The sequence below is a fragment of the Ambystoma mexicanum genome, chromosome 9, assembly GCF_040938575.1.
Source record: "Ambystoma mexicanum isolate Mex_15411 chromosome 9, UKY_AmexF1_1, whole genome shotgun sequence".
Taxonomy (NCBI): Eukaryota; Metazoa; Chordata; class Amphibia; order Caudata; family Ambystomatidae; genus Ambystoma; species Ambystoma mexicanum.
In genome coordinates this window covers 868,390,300-868,408,725 of record NC_090931.1, presented here as the reverse complement: position 1 = coordinate 868,408,725, position 18,426 = coordinate 868,390,300, and positions in this window count along the sequence as shown.

The following is an 18,426-nucleotide window of genomic DNA, read 5'->3' as shown; positions in this document are numbered from 1 at the left end:
TTACCCCCAATCAGGTTAACAAGAATGTGTTCTGTATCAACCCTCATATTTAGAACAATGAGGGCTTTAGGCCTCCCTGAATAAATGTGCCATTCTGTTTCCTGCTGCATCATTCCCTCTGCTCTCCACAAGCTAATACAAAAAAAAACACCAGTGTGCATTTAAAATGAATATCAGTAGTGCCACTAAAACATGGATTTTCACCTCATTTTGCATATGAGACTGCATTATAATGTTAGGGAAGTTAGAATTAGTATTTTAGCAATGTTAATTATGTTAGTCAGTTATATAACATAATGTAGTCTCCATGTATGAGGTATCCAGAAATGGTGCACTTTATTATTTGACCTGGCAGTACTAAGCTTTTTTATGCGTGCATTTCATTCTCTGCATTTTCAAGTTGGCTGTGTTGTAAAACCTGTACTTTGCATGCCACCAACAACACATTTACATGTCACACTGGCAAAAACAAATAATAATAATTATATATAGGCCATATTACTGCTGGCAAAATACCACTACATGCTGGCAATAAAATGCCATTGCATTTGCAATAAAAAAAATTACATTACATTTTGGTAAAATATACATGTCCTTACATATACCCTCCTTTTCCGACAATTCTGGCTACCCAAATCCACAATTGGAGGAAACCCAAATTGTTCTTCTTTCTTTCCATTATATGAATCACAATTTAAATAATAACAACTTAATAAAATGAACATTGAACTATTTCATGATAAACCACTGCTCAATCATAATAACAGTAAAACATATCCCAAATGGGTCATTGAGTCCTCATACACATGTGCATATGCATCTATAACTTTTTTTTAACTGAAGTGTCCGCCATCAACATTTCATGTATGATAACAAAACCAATAAAATAAATAAATAAAATAAATGACTAACATAACTAACTAAAACAAATAATTAAAATAACAAACATGTGATTCTCCACCACACTCCTTTTCAGACCCATAAAATAATACTATGCTTCATCAGGAATGCCGTAGAATTAAGTTCAATTCACTACTGTTCTTTTAAAAATGTTTATCATTTTTATGATTGCACCTCTGAGATGTTCTGATCATCACTTTTTCGTCATCTGGTTCATTCGGTGAAATTCTTTCATCCTGGCGCACTTGGATGCTTTTCCATAGAAGTCATCTCTTTGGGTGTCCCTGTTACTTAGTCTTCACCTCCATACTTCGGTCCGTTGCCCCTACTCGAGCTTCATCCCGTGGACTCCAGGACTCCATCATCTCTCGTGTCCTCCGGTCCTGTGACCTCCGATCCCAACCAAAGATCAATTAATGTTGTCTAAATTAAATAGAAAAGAGACAGATTAAGTACATAGCACCATACTAATTTTACCCTTTCTACCTTGCAAAAACAAAATACAATCCAAAACATTCCGCTTGAGGCTTCTGTTTTCTGTAACCAAACACATGTTAGAGAGAAACAATAATATACATAAGCCACCATAATACATCAACAATTTTCATGTAAAATACTTCAGTATTGTATCATAGTAACCCCACCTGATTCAGCACCTTTTATCAATATTTATCACCTATGGTATTTATATCTACATTTATCTCCACAATAAAGACTACATGTATTTTTTTTTATGATGTGGGACACTGTGAAGACAGTCACTGTGTCTTCTTTTCCATGTCTTCAGGGGACTTAAGCTGTCTCTACTTGCTCAAGCCTCCTGATTACATGGCTGGGATGACAGGGCTTGATTTGGTTCACATGAACAAATTGTTCTGTCACCATTTCACCCTCTGTCTTCAATATTTTGTAAACTACAGGGGACACATGATCCATAATTTCAAATGGCCCTTGCCAGGCTGCAAGAAATTTAGAATTTTTATGTTTACCTTTTCCAAAATTAAATTTATATACCTGATCCCCTACATTATACTCTTTCACAGACGTCTTTCTATTATAATATGACTTTGCACTGTCAGCAGCTCTCTCCAAATTTCACTGCACAAATGCAAATGCATGTTGTAAATGCTTCCTCAGTTCTTCCACATATTCATGAACTGTAGATGCACTCACAAGTGTCTGGTCACACGTCCTGTATAATAAATGTTGTGGCAGTACCATCTTCCTACCTGTCAACACCTCATGAGGGCTGATACCTGTTGCTTTGGCAGGAGTCGATCTGATTGCCATAAAAACCAGTGGTAATCATAAATCCCAGCTGGAGCCTGCCTCCGCTACAAACTTCTTTAATATCTCCACAACAGACCTATTGCAACGTTCAACATTCCCAGAAGAGGCAGGCCGGTCCGCAATATGCAGTTTCCTTTTTACCCCCAATATCTGCCACACCTTACTCATCAAGGTGCTTGTGAAATGACTTCCTCTGTCTGACGCATTTCTTTGTGGTTATCCAAATCTTGAAAATATATGGTTTACCAATAATGTAGCTGCTGTTTGCGCATAACAATCTGGTGCAGGAATACACTTTACCCATTTCGACATCAAACAAACCACGGTCAAAAGATAACAGTTCCCCCTACTCGACCTTTCTACAGGCCCTACATAGTCAATTTGCAAATCTGACCATGGAAGGGTTAAGCCTCTTTTCATCAGTGGAGCTCTATGCATTGGTGAAGCGGGTTTAAATTGAGCACATACCAGGCACCCCCTAGGGTATAATTCCACATCTTGGGACATATGTGGCCAGTAAGCATCTTTCAATATCTCTAAAGTCTTTTGTGAACCTCTGTATCCTGCAGTTATTGCATCATGTGCCCTCTGAATGAAAGGGGTTCCACCCACTGTATGTCTCCTGTTATGGATTCCCTGATCATAAGTCCATCCTGTAGTCTAATTTGTTTTTTATTCTTTAATAACACCCTCAACTCCTCTTTTCCTGTAGAATCATTTTCAGCTAAAGGATTTTTTTCGGGGTCCATCAAATGATTATAATAGATCCCCAATATTGGATCATCTTTTTGCGCTTTAATTAGATCTTGATCTGGTGTATCATAACTATATTGCACTACTGGTTGTTCTACCTCTTTTGGAGCCTTAGAGCGTGTAACTGCATCTATTTGTATTTCACCAATTAAGTGTTCAATGTGTAACAACTCTCCCATAACAGCCCCAATCTTGGCTAATTGATCTTCTTTATCATTTCCCTCCTTATCTTCTCCTGGAGTTTTCAAATGCCCACAAATGTTCCTCCAGTACACTGTTAAATCATTTTCTGACACTAATTTATTATATGTAAGCATGCCTCTTGTTTTCCAGCCAGGCAAATATTCTACAAAGCTATTTTGTGCATAATCAGAATCAGTCACCAACACAATTTCACTGAATTTATTATCAACTGCAGTAGTAATTGCTTTATAAATGACTGCCATCTCTGCTACCTGGATACTCCTAGCCCCAATTCTCATCCCTATACTCGGAATGTCCTCACATTTCAAGCAGACATTTCCTATCCCTGATACCAACTGTTTACTGCTGTCATTTTCGATGTGAAAAGCACATCCATCAACATATACAGTTGGTAAATTCTTGCATGTCTTTTCATCAAAAGCTTTGTGTGGTGATTTTTCAAACTCCTGCGAACCAGATTCCACCTCTACTTCGTCAGATACACATTCAGCTGCACAGTCATGTAAATCTGCTAACCCTTGAGCAACTGGGCTCCTTTTATTCTGGCCATTGGTCACTTCTACAGGAAAGCCTTGCAATGCCAGTGTCCATGAAGTAATTCTGGACTGTGCTAAATTGCCTGACCTAATCCTTTTACTCTGTAACAACTGCAATGGTTGATGATGTGTCTCAATAATTACCTTTGCCCCTTGAATAATGGGGTGAAAATGCTGCAACGCCCACACAGTGGTCAAAAGGGCCTTTTTATATTCACTGAATTTGATCTCAACCTGGGAAAATGCCTTACTTGCATAAGCAATGGTTTTGTTGTTCAAATCATGTTTTTGAGATAATACTGCTGACATACAATGTTCAGTGAAACCTATTTCTATAAAGAAATCTCTGTTTTGTATGGGATACGCTATACACGGTGCCTTTATGAGACATCCCTTCAGTTTAGCAACTGCCTCAGATTGCTCCTTTTCCCATTTCCAGGGTGTATTCAGCTTCAATCATTTAGTTAATGGTTGAGTAATTTCAGCATAATTTTAAATACATTTCCTGTTATATCCCGTCATTCCTAATAAACTTTTTAAACTTTCACATTTCTAGGATCTTTCAATCTCTGTATGGCCTCCACATTTTTCATTTCTGGATTTAGCCATGTTCAGTTACCTCATGGCCTAGGAAATTCACCTTTTTCTTGCACCATTGGGCTTTCTACAAAGATACTTTGGCACCCGCCTTTTGCAATTGGACAAGTACATGTCTAATTTCATCAAAATGGCTTTTCAAGTTTTCATTTTCTACCAGGACATCATCCACTTAAACTATAGTTTCTCTTTCGGCTGCATCAGGCATAGCCTTTCTCAAAAATATGCCAAATTCGCTCCCACTATTGACATACCCGAATGGTGTTCTAGTCCATGCGTATTGCATTTTATCAAATGAAAATGAAAATAAATTCTGAATATCCTCTGCCAGTGGTACACACCAATATCCAGATGTGAGATCTAATGTGGTAGATACTTTTGACCCATGCACCTGAGCAAGGCCTTGATCAATGAATGGCAGTGGCCATCTAGACACTGGCACTCTTCTATTTAACTCTCTCAAATCTGCACACAGACGCCATTGACCATTTGGCTTTAACCAGCGCCTTGGTGTAAAGCGCTATATAAATAAATAAATCAATCAATCAATCAACACACCCAAAATAGGAGTGTTGTAAGTACTAGGAATGGGCCTGATAATTCCCCTAGACTCCAAGTTTTTAATTATCTCTGCCAATGACTCTAAGCATGCCAGTGGCAATCGATATTGGCGCACAAACACTGGATTTCTACCACACCACTCTGGTAAAGTGGCAACATGTAAATTAGTTAGGCCGCAATCATATACATCTTTGGCAAAAACGTCTTTAAATTCCATAAATATTTTTCTCAACTCATTTTTATCCTCTTCGCTATCAGATGCATCTGCTAACAGAATCTGCTCCTCTACCATCTTTGAAAATTCTGGGAAATCCTCCAGTGGAGGAACCTATGTGCTCTCTTCTAACTGTGTGGCTGTATCTCTTTGCAAAGCTGCCACTTTTAAATATTTTGGCATATCAGTTTCCACTTCAATGTGCTGATTTTCTGTTTCATTTTCATTTAAATCAAATATTATACAATTCTCTTGGTGACAGCACACTTTCTCATTTGAATCATAAGGATACACAGATTGAATTTGAAAGATCCCTTTGGTTTGAGAATCCCGATACTCTGGCAACACACCCTGTGCATCTACATATCTCTCAGGGATATTTCCAATCACCATGTTATTGAAGTCTGCAGTATAATATGATTTTTGTATGGCCATCCCTAATAAATAATTATCTTCTAAGTGAATATCCTGACATCCTGTATTATTCACCATAGTTTTGACGGACCCTTCCCCAACATCTACCAATGGGGTATATTCATAATCCAGGCCTTGCTGCTTCATGGATTCATTCAAGCACACAAATGCATCAGAATCTTTCATTTGCTGACCACTCTTGCACTTTAGTGATATAGCACCCTGATTGGTGAATGCAGGGATAGTAACATCCTTCTTCACGTGTAATTCAATTGCATATGGTACCAATTGTGCACAATGATAAGCCTTTCTCTTGTCTTCAAATTCGGGTGCAGGCCCGCCTAGCCAGGACCATATTTTTTAGTTAAGGAAATATAACACCATACACATTCTGTGCATGATATCATTGCCCATGTAAAAATCATTTTGTGTTCCACTCACTATTCACACATTGTGGCAGATGGTTTTCTGTCCCATATTAATATTTAGCATGCATCTTCCTGCAATTCGGGTTTCAAAGTCTGGATTGTACAAACCAGAATCATATTGGTTTTTAATTCAAAATTTTGGGATTTCCTCCCTCTCCATTATTCTCTGCAGTATTTTCTCATTAATAAAACTCCTTTCCTGTTCAAGCGCCAAAGTAGCTTTTATCATTTTAGAATGGTCTTTTATACCAATGTGAACCCATAGCTGCTCATCTTCCATGTGTATTTCAGCAAGAGTGGTGATGTGTTTTTCTGTGTCTGCTTTAGGAATAGTGTTCTGTTTGCATTTCTTCTCTTTTAAATAGAAGCGCAATGTGTGTTCATCTATTTCAGTTTGCCATTTCTTCCTGAGATCCAAATAAATCTGCACAGATTGTTTTTCTTTTTCACTTTGCATTTTATCCTGACACATCAAAATGACAGTGACACTAGGTAGATACACCTCCACTGCATCATTCGATTTGGCAACATTATGGCATTCACTTACATTGCTGTTTTGGGACTTTATTTTCTTAGGACTTAATGGTTTTTTGGTTAAAGACCACAGTACCCCCATTAACCCCATCTATGAGAGGAGACAATCTTTTCAAGCAATCTGTTCCCATTAGTAATGGAATTTCACAAATAGATGTGATCAACACTTCCTGTTTCATTCTGTATTTTCCTATCTTTATGTCAACCTCGGTGACACCCACGATAGGCACCTCCTCACCATTAAAGTTATGCAATGGGCCTTCACTCTGCCTCACTGTGATCTGATTCTGTGGAGATCTCCCTTCATTGATACTTTTTACCAATTCTTTGGACATAATTGTGGCCTGTTGCCTGTGCCAATCATTGCAAATGTATTGCATTTTTTTTCTTCCACAGTAATGGGAGTATAATATCTGTCTTCAACTTCCTGTAACACACACAAAAAGTGCAAATTCTTACTGATTTCAGGATTCCCTTTTCTCAGACCTTTCTCACTTTTGGCTAAGCACATTGGTAAACAAAAGGACATTTTTCCCTTCTTTCTGTCCATTTCCGTTTGAGAAGTCTTACCCATCTCCCCATATTCAGGGGTCCTTTGGAGTGTGGCCACTGTTTGCCCTTCCATCCGGGGATCATCAGAGTTCACAGTACAACCCTCCAACTGAATATGTGTAGAAACATCAACTGATCATTTTTCATTTTCTAATTCTGGGCATTTGTGGGTATTTGGCATGGTACCAATCTTTTAAACCTCCTTAAAAATCTGTGGCTCAAAGAACTCTTCAGGTGACTGATCTTTTCCCTCCTTTTGAGTACTTATTCTTACTGACTGTATTTTATTAGCGTCTTCATTGTCTAGGGAGAGCGTTCTAACATCCGCACTTTCTCCTTGATCAATTGTATTGCCCATGCATGAGTTGTCTTTCTTAAATATGTCTCTTTGTTATTTTGGAATTTCATGTTTTCCTTTTTCAGTTGTGAAGATTTCCAACGTTTGATTTAACTCCAGGTCAAACCAAACTTCTTTTGTAGATGTATTTGCAATTTCTGTCTCATGTTTATCTGCAGGTATTTTTGTTTTTAAATCATTAACAATCTCAGAGTCATAATGCAAAACCAGATCAGGGCAATCTGTCTTTTCATCATTGCAGGTATCATGACGATTTAGTGACTTATTATCGGAAGCCACCCGGTCACTATAATGGCCTTCTGCTCCCTCCTTTGATGAAGGTTGTTGGGCCGTACAGAGCTTTCCTATTTGTTCAGCCAACATTTTCACTTGGGCCTCGAGACACTGGAATCTTTCCATCTCTCTAGAATCTTCTCTCTGCGGCCTATGCCGATATTTATTGTTTTCCCCCTGGTTGAATCTATTCTGATATCTCTCAGGAGAGTGATTTCTATTGGTATTGTTTCTGAACTCTTGATTCATTTGGGGCGGGGAGCGGGGTGCACTTATCCTTTGGTTGTAGTCCCCTGGTGGCGGTGATTGATTGTATTGCGATGGAGCATAATTCATACTCTTCCTCATATCCTGTCTCTCATCTTGTGAGTATTGTCCCCTATGCTGATTCCCATTTTCAGTAAATCGAGCCACATACCGGGGTCTATCCTGATTACCATATATCATGGTGCTGGGGTCAAATCTGCTCTGTGTCCCCAATGTCTGGTAGGGACCATTATTTCTTTGGTCTTGATTTTGTCTCTGATTATTGCTCATACCTGACATATCAGGCTGATATCCTGCCCAGGGCCTGTCTCCTAAGTACCTAGGGCTAATGTAGCTCTCCCTATTACTAGGATCATGTGACTGAAACATCGGTGCAGAGAGCGGCAACCTCTGTTGATTACCCCTTTCTTCGAGTGTTACATTACTTTTTCCTGGACTTTGAGCAGACTCAAGTGACATTTTAGCTGACCTGATCTCCATTACTGTTGCCGAGGATTCTTCAGATTTTGGTCTAGTATCTTTCATTTTATCACTCTCTCTACCCTGACAGTATAGCACTTCATATAGTTTTGTACTTTGGTGCACAATCCACTCAAGGGACTCGTCACGATCATATTCACATACTAACTGTGATATGATGTCTTTCTACAGCCCATAGAAATAGGCAGTTTCAAACTCATTTGAATTGGGGTCAAAAGATACATCAAACCGAGAAAAAGCTCTTTTTAAGTCTTGCAAAAATTGGCGAGGGGACGTATTTGGCCCAGCCGTAATCGCGTATGCCATTTTCTTTGCCTCCTCTAGTGACTGGAATGGAGAAAAATGATGACTAATCTCTTTTTCAAACTCTGCCCATGTCATGTTCTGCTGTTCATTTAATCCTCTAATGATACTGGCCGTGGGAGCGTCCAGAGTTAAATGAAAGTATTGTCTTTATTGTTCATTAGGTATCTGGAGGGCTTTAAATATATCGTGCACCGCTTCTAAATGGTCTTCTATACAGCACTCCCCTCCTTTTTTGAATGGTTTGATTAGGGCCTTGATTGTTTTCATTATTTTAATAGGACTACTTGTTGCTATGCATGGGATTGCACTACTTTGTGATTCAACCCTTGTTTCAGGCGTATGGGATTGGTGCGTCAAATCCCCCAAGGGCAGTGCAACCAAGTTCATTCACCGGCCCAGCCACTGGGGCACTAGCTCTCTGTGTAGAAAGAGAATTCACCTCAACACCATTGAATGTGGTGCCCTGTCGTTAGTCCTAGGACCTGGAAATGCATATTTACTGTTCCAAATCCTTGCACTTTTTTAAGGAGCCGATCCACCTCCTTACGCAAATGATTGTTTTCATCACCCATCTTATTAATCACATTTTACATATCGCACATTTGCACTTGGCATTCATTGAACTCTTTGTCTCGTCTGTCTTTTTCTTGAAACATTTTAACTATCTCATGTTCAGCATTTTGAAGATCATTTTCTTTCTCAAAATGTTCTTTTTGTAAAATCTGCATTTCCAAAATAACATCATCTTTATCTTGTCTAATATGATCTACCAACCCTTTCAAGTATTTTGATTCTTGCGCACTATCCTCAAATTGTTTCTTTCTTTGGGACAATTGAGTGTCGAGATCTTTACATTTTGACTGCATATCCTTTTGACATACCTCCAGTTCTGCTTTTAACTTTTCCTCTTGTTTACTAGCTCCATTCAGTTCAACTTTTAATCTGATAATCAGTTTGGCACAATTTTCTTGTATTCGCAGAGACCTATTTAAAATGAACCATGTCTTGGCACATAGTCGTATCAGACAATCTTTATCTGCATGTTTATCAGCAGCATTTAATAATCTCAAAAGACATACCTGGATTATGCTACCTTCTGCAAAAATGTTATCCAATGGTTCTTTCTGCACTTCCCCATAGATACGGTCATGCCACTCTGTGGCATTATTTGATGACCATGTTCCATGTGCATATAACTTTGCCTCCAGATATTGCACTAACTCTGGGAATATGGCCTCCATTTGAGACATTTTGAAATTTCACTTCCAGTGTCACACTGCTCTCAAAAATGGGTTGCCTTTAATGCACGTATGGTAGTGTTAGACATACTTGCCACACCCAGTAGGTGCTCTACAGCCACTTTCCCGGCCAACGCACCATTATTTGTAAGATATTTTGTCTTATTGGGGTAAATTTGGGATTTGGTGGTATTTGCTCACTGTAAAAATATTGGCGGTAAATTGGTGGTAAATGAGTCTTTCATTTAGATTGGGTTTGGCATCACATTATTTTAGTGACCATAACTTGTTAGCTTATATTGGTGGTAATTTTAGTGGTATTTTGTTTTGTGGTATTTATACCTGTGGTATAGTGGGGAGCATGGTTTTCTTTTTATACTATAACTCCATCATAAAACAAACCTTTCCTTTATATTAGAATACCCCCTAGTTGTCTGTAGAGAGCTCCAAACCTATATACTGTTAGAACCAAATGATTTTATTCAAAGCGCCACCTACAGTTTGTGGCTGGTATCACTGGTTTATATACATCCAGTAATCTATTTGCCATTAGACATTACTGGTTTATGGACATCAAGTAATCTATATATCATATCAGTTTCTTATTTTACCTGCAGTAGTAAATTGGAAAAATGCATTACTGAAATGAATTCACAGATGCGAAAATGACACCAAAATCCCATTTGTTTTCATATACACTTATTATATTATATCTTATTCACATCATTAAGTCTTACCATAGGCACATTGCATCGTCATCTGGAATACAAAAAAAAGAAAACAAAACAGAACAAGCAAGTCTTTTGAAACATGGATTAATGTTCCCACATTCTGAACATGACGAAAAATAAACATGCACTGACTTCCTGCACTGTAATAACCTCAGCCACTCATACGGCCCTCAGTTGGCACATATCTTACCAAGATTAGTATTTCTTTGAAGTTCCCAGTATGACCTTGCTATATTCGCAAATGCAGGCCCAGTGTCAGCGCAAAATGCTTCAGTAATCTTGTGTGGGGAGCACCAGCGAGATATCTCTCACAGCCAGTGCTCTAACCCCTTGGAACACAGTCAGTCTTCCCATCCCAGCCTAAACGGAACTTTTCTCTGCATTTCTTGTCCCAAGAAATCTCCTATCCTTCCCCTTTTGACGTTTCTTGTCTGCCTATAATTTCCCCCAATCAGGTTAACAAGAATGTGTTCTGTATCAACCCTCATTTTTAGAACAATGAGGGCTTTAGGCCTCCCTGAATAAATGTTTCATTCTGTTCCCTGCTGCATCATTCCCTCTGCTCTCCACAAGCTAATACAAAAGAAAATGTCAGTGTGCATTTAAAATGAATATCAGCAGTGCCACTAAAACATGGATTTTCACCTCATTTTGCATATGAGACTGCATTATAATGTTATGGAAGTTAGAATTAGTATTTTAGCAATGTTAATTATGTTAGTCAGTTATATAACTTAATGTAGTCTCCATGTATGAGGTATCCAAAAATGGTGCACTTCATTATTTGACCTGGCAGCACTAAACTTATATATATATGCGATATTACTGCTGGCAAAATACCACTACATGCTGGCAAGAAAATGCCATTGCATTTGCAATAAAAAAAAATCCCATTACATTTTGGTAACATATACATGTCCTTACATGCCGCAAATACTTTATTTTTTTAATTTTTTAAATATTTATTTATATTTTATATATAAAACCTTAACAATTACAATTACTAGAATACAGTCAGTTCAAAGAAATAATATACAGCAATGCAGAATATTGCCAAAACATATATTACAACATCCCAACCAAAGCCCAGAAAAAAAAACAGAAATCCCCAAACAAACATTTGAATTAATAAAAATAAATACAATTTCCCCAGATCCTTCAAAAGTGGACAATTTGTTTTTCAATTTGTAAATCATCCTTTCCAGCTTTGAAAGCCTATGCATCTCATCCACCCATTCATCAAATAAAGGAATAATCTTGGTTTTCCATCCTTGAAGAATTAGGCGCTTGCCCACAATAGCGCCCCTGAATAGCCATTTCATGTGAGCAGAGGTAAGTTCATTTAATTCTGTATCATCTCCGAGTATCACTGTTTTGAAGTGCAAATTCAGATTCACACCCGTTACTCTAACGCAAGCCTCACACACCTCTGCCCAAAAACCACAGACTCGTACACAACTCCACAACATGTGTTCTAAGGTTCCAACTTCTTGTTCACAGCCCCAACACTCATCATTATTTGAAAGCCCTCTTTTTTTCAATCTTCCAGGACACCAACAAACTCTGTTCAGTATTTCAATTTGACGAAATCTCTCTCCCAGATTTACAGAACATAAAAGTACATTCTTGCACTACTTGTGCCATTTCTCAGGAGTAATTTCATAATCAATCCTCCTACTCCATTCTTCTCGCAATTTGTCATTTCCGTGAAAGTTTGCCACAATCAACCTATTTATTCTGCTAGCCAGTCTAGCTTTTCCCTCTTTAGGCCTAGCCAGAAACATTTCCACATCCAAAGTAGTAGTCCAGTCAACCTCGCCCACCGATATTCTTAAACGCCTGTAGGCAGAATCGGACAAGGTCCCAAAATCCCACTGTGCTCTCACCTCATTCACAGACAGCCATCGCCCATCCTTACCGAGATCACCAATCTTTCTAATGCTGCATAAAAAACATCCAGGCCAAAAAAGTGATTTAGCATTGTCTTTAATCTTTGGGTTCAGCCAGATTGATGCCCATTGACACTCAAAAGCATCTATCCCCAGTAACTCTAACAACTCACTCCATGCATTGCCCAGGAGTTCCATTACAATCGATCTACAACCACGTTCTTTAGAAATAGTGGTCAATTCTGCCTCAGGTCCAAGTGGTCCATAGGCATTAGATTCCGCAATCGCCCCTGGGTCTAGTATTGAACTCAAAAATGGAATAAATGACTGTGATGAAAAGGCCAGGTGATATGCTTAAAAATTTGGGACCCCCAAACCACCTTGATTAAATGGGAGTTGTAACTTCCATATTTTAAGCCTATGAGGCTTCCTGTCCCAAATAAAATCCTGCATCATGCGCTCCAGATATTCCCAGCACTGATTTTGTATTATCAAGGGTAACATACCCGTTATATATGATATGATATGGCATTTATAACACACCTATACACAAATGTTTCAAGGTGCGACGAGGCAAGGGAGGGGAACAAAGGGAGGCCAGACAACGATCCTACTAGGCCAGGTGTCATTCAGATCGCGCAAGTGCGGGGGAAGAGGGCAGTACATGGGAATAGATAAAACAATACGTAAAGTAACGGCCATCATGTGGCAAGTGCATGGGTAAGTGAAGACATCAGGTGTCAAGGGCTGGTAGGGGGACTGTAGGGATACAGAAACAGTCCCCAAGTGTGGGGGTTGCCAGGTGGGCAGCGCAGGTGTGTGACACTGGCGGGGGAGGGACGTGGGTCCGAGATCAAAGGGTGTCCAGGTAGCTGGTGCAGTTCCAGTAACACCCAGGCGGTCAGCATAGGAGAGGAGGAGAAAAAGCAGAAGCAAAGAGAAAGGTTTTGAGGTGCTTCCAGAACCGGAGATGGTTCTCCTCAAGTTTAAGGGAGGCAGAGAGGTTATTCCAGAGGGAGCCCCAGCCGAAGAAAGAGATCTACCACCAATTTGTTGCTTGGAGAAGCGACTGACTCTGAGGGAGTTTGAAGCGGATGAGCGGAGAGCTTAAGAAGGAAGATATTTAGGGAGAGAGAGTTGAAGAGTTGAAGGTATTGAGGTCCAAGGCCCCAGAAGGCATTGTGGACGATGCAGAGGGTTTTGAACTTAATCCTCAGAGCCACTGGGAGCCAGTGCAGAGATTGAAGTCCTGGAGGGATACGATCCCTGGGCTTGAGGCCACGGACAAGTCTGACAGTCCTGTTCTGGATAAGTTGCAGAGGGCGGAGAGTAGAAGCAGGCAGATTTAGAAAGAGGCTGTTGCACTAGTCCAGCCTAGAAAGAACCAGAGCTCTGGAGACAGTGAGCTTCTGGGGGAAGGAGAGGAAAGGAAGAATACCTCTGTGGAGGTGCAGCTGGTAGTATGACTTCTTAGAGACGTCAGCGATGTGAGGGGGGAAGGAGAGTGTGGAGTCCAAGATGACCCTGAGATTTTTTGCCTTGCAGGTGGGAGCAGGAAGAGGGCCAAGAGAGGCTAGCCAGAGAGCTACAGGAAAGAAGGAAGCGGGTGTGCCGATGAGGAGAATCTCAGTCTTACTGGCATTAAGGCATAGGTCATTGGCGGCACACAACTCCTGTATAGCAGACAGACAGTCAGAGATGAGGGAAGGAGAGGAGGAGGCTGAGAGTAGCCTGAAAATGAGCTGGGTGTCATCCGCATAGCACTGAAAGTTGGGGCAGAGAGCGGCTATGCGGTGGGCAAGGAGTGCCAGGTATTGGTTGAACAGCCAGGGAGAGAGGTTAGACCCCTGGGGTACACGACAAGTAGAGAAAAAGATAGCGGAGAGCAAGGACCCAAGTTGGATCTGGGAGGGTCGGTCAAAGAGGAAAGAAGTCAGCCAAGCCAGTGCCTGACCGGTGATACCCAGGTTATCACGGAGACAGTTGAGCAGGATGGCATGATTGACAGGGTCAAAGGCAGAAGAGAGATCAAGCAGGTTGAGGACACAGGGGGTGTTAGCATCAAGGTTGGAGAGCAGGTCTTCACAGATGTTCAGGAGAGCAGTTTCCGTACTTCTGGCTGCTATATATAATTAACCTTGGGAGCCAAATTCATTTTTAGGGCATTGACCTTGCCCTAGAGTGACAGATTAAGAAGTGCCCACCTTTCTAAATCCATTTTACAGTCTTTACTGATGTCCCTCATGTTTTCCTCAACCATGTTTGATACTGAAGTTGTCAACTAGATGCCCAGATAACACAATCTGACCTCACACCATCTAAAACCTAATCCAGTGATTAAAGTTTTATCACATCTGTGCGTAAGTGGCAAGGCCTCTGATTTTAGCCAATTAACTTTGTAACCCGATATTTCTTTGAATTTAGTCAGAATCTGCATCAGGCATGGAAGAGAAACATCTAAATTTCAGAAGACCAGCAAAGGATCGTCTGCGTAAAACCAGATTTTTTGCATAACTCCCCAACAGCAGACAACAAACATCCCAGGTTTATTCTTGAGAGCAATAGCCAATGGCTCTATCACTAATAGAAACAAAAGCGGTGACAAAGGACATCCTTGTCTAGTGCCCCCCTCGAGACAAAAGGGTTCAGACTTAACTCCATTCATCTTCACATCAGCCGTAGGTTTGGCATATAACAACTCAACCCATGATATGAACGCTTTACCGATATTCATCTCCCTCAAGACTGTAAAGAGATATTCCCAATTTACTCTGTCAAACGCCTTTTCTGCATCAAGGGAAATGACAGCAGCATCAAAATCACCATCATTCGCCTTTTCCATAGTAAGAATTAGCTTGCAAATGTTGCTGGAAGTGCGCCTCTTTTTCATAAATACAGATTTCTCCACACCAAGCAATTTAGGAAAAACTTCTCAATTCTCAAAGCCAAAACCTTAGACAGAATTTTATTGTCAGTAATTAGTCTAATAGGGCGATAGCTAGATGGATGATTGCTGTCCTCTCCCTGAGATTGAAGCATGACAAGTAATCAATGGTAGTGCCCTATTCAATTTACTTACTAGAAACATATCTTTCAATAGCTCAAGAGCCAAATTTGGAAGTATTTTATAAAATTCAACTGAAGGTCTATCTGGACCAGGGGATTTACCAGTATTCAACTTGGAAATAGATATTTTCAGCTACCCACCCATCTTTATTGAATCCCTCACAGTTGTCAGAACCTTTAACTATGGACAAACTAAATATCACGCAAAAAGAAAGACCTTGGCTATTAAGCCTGCTGTGTGGGCTGCACTCCCTGGAACCACGTGGTGGTTAATACAGTTCATAGAAGTAAGAAAAATAGACTCCAATTGTAGAACTTCAGTCGTCATTTATTCTTTAAAATCAACCAAAGTAGGTAATTAATCTTTCATTCATTGTTAGCAGATGCATTATAAGGCCAATGCATTTCGGACATTCAAGTCCTTCGTCAGGGCCAGTGCAAACTTCATATTTTAGGTCAGATAATTATGTGCAATAAAAATATTGTTAGCGCCATCATTGCCCAAAACAAGAAAGGGAAAAAAGTAAAATAAACGTGCAGGCTTATTGGAGAAATGCTTGGCTGGTCTGTGAGAGTAAGCTTATGTCCACCTTAACTGTAGTTATGGGCCACCCGGTCTGAGAGGTGTGCAATACCAAAGTACGGCCCATGCCGTTGACAATTATTACTCAATTCCGCGGTCGTCATTCTCAAAGGAGTATCTATACAAGGTAGCCAATCAGTTTGTCAGTAACAAAGTGGGAAAGAACACACGTTGAAGTTAAAGCCATATCTAAGCATATAAATATCTGTGGATGCTCTATAGATCTGTATGTTGTGAGCCACATTTCAATAGAATGAGACTAATGACCCATATTCTTAACATAAAATGATGCTACAAGGAATAATATTGTGATCTGTAAATTATTCAATTATAAGACATATTGGTGCTCATAATGTGTGCTGCACCACGGTACCTTCTGCATTAGACTCTATACACTATTTATACTATTGAATAGTTTTTCATATCTTTAATGTAACCAAATACCTTCAAATGTTTGTGTTTACATGTATATAATAGGCCTCTCTCATTAGAGATCCTAATAATACTCATTCTCTGTCTGCGCAACTATAGAAACTGCATTAGACTGAATACATTGTCTGTACTCATTGATAGCTCTTCCCACTCATTTGTGTGACAAGTTTACTGCAAGCATTCAGATATGCAGGTCTATGGTAAATCACTCTGATCCTAGTCATCCATATTGTTCATACTGTAAATTGTCAGTCTGTTATAAAAAAAAAATTGAGATCGAATTCCTCATTCATCCCTCCGAGGGTGAGCGCATCTAGTTTCTCAATCCAAAATGCCTGATGTTGGGCTCTTCGTTTGTTGACATTTATATGGTGACCTTTAGTCAGAATTACTTCTAGAACTTGAAATCTCAGTTGAGATACTGGGCCTCGTTATGAGTTTGGCGGTATGAAACCGCCATTACCAGCATGCCGCTGCTACCGTGTCTGTACTGCACTGCTGCCAGAATCAACGGTTGATTCTGAGTCTGTGTGCATGCGCATACCGGCATGCCGATAATGGCAGTACTGGCATGCCGGTTTGGCCTTCAAATCCTCTGATAGCGGCTTCATTAAATCCGCAGGCACCGTCACCGGCATTGCAGAACCCGCTAAGAACAGCACCATTTGTACCGGTACCGCTAATAATGACAGCGTTAAAAACTGCACCGGAAATAACGTCATTGCGCCGGGACGGGAAATGCGCCGGCGGCAATCTTGCAAAAAACACAATCCATCACAATCCTCTGCATACAGGACCTCGATTCCAGAACTGTGTACCCTGCCATCAAGACCATGTCCAAAGCCACACAAAAAGGCACACCTCGTCTGCTTAAGCCCTCTTTTTCCAATGAGGAGCTCAATATGCTTGCAGACATCCTTGTTGCAAATGCGGATGTGGTATTTTGCCAAGACCTGCACTGTGCTGCGCAGTTAAAGAAGAAAAGTATCTGAGAGGTGGTGGCCCAGAAGGTCTCTGCAGTGGGGACAACCCCACGCAGAATCAAAGACTGTCGCAAAAGGTGGGACGATCTGCGGCTGCGAGTATGCAACTTCTTGTCTGCCAACCGCAGCCAGGCCCAGGCAACAGGTGGTGGTTCCTCGTCACCCATCAAGCTGGCAAGGTGGGAGGAAACCTGTAGCTCTGTGGTCAACATGGAGTCCATAGAGAGAATCGGGCAGTCAGAGATGGGAGTGCCATCATCGGCCGATGACGGTGAGTAACACTTAGCATAATACAAAAGTCACCAGACACACCTAATACCCCAAGTACAAAGTTAGACTCCAAATGGCAAGTAGATGAGAGCAAATATGTGGCCCATCACCTCCCACCTAAAGTCAGCCCTAACACAAATTCCACATCCCAGCCACGTAAACACACAACAAACCCCACTGACACAAACCACATGAAACCACAATTGCAAACACAAGCAACAAATGCATGCACACACACACACAGATACATCACTGTCGAGATGCTGGCCTCACCACTGTGCTATCTCAATGCATGGTGCACACAACTCCACTAACGATTACACACCTGAGACACAACCAATCAGCACATGGCACACAGCCCCTGAGCCATGGCTACAGCACACAAGCCACGTCACACCTGTAGGGCACCCAACAGACACCATGGACATCATGGCTGCACCACAAGGATGCCAGAACTATACACCCCCCTAACTCCTGAAAGCAACATGCCTGCCCCTGCAACATGACAATGCACATGACCCAAAATGTATCAACAACGATGTATGTAGGATGTACACAGGCTCGGGA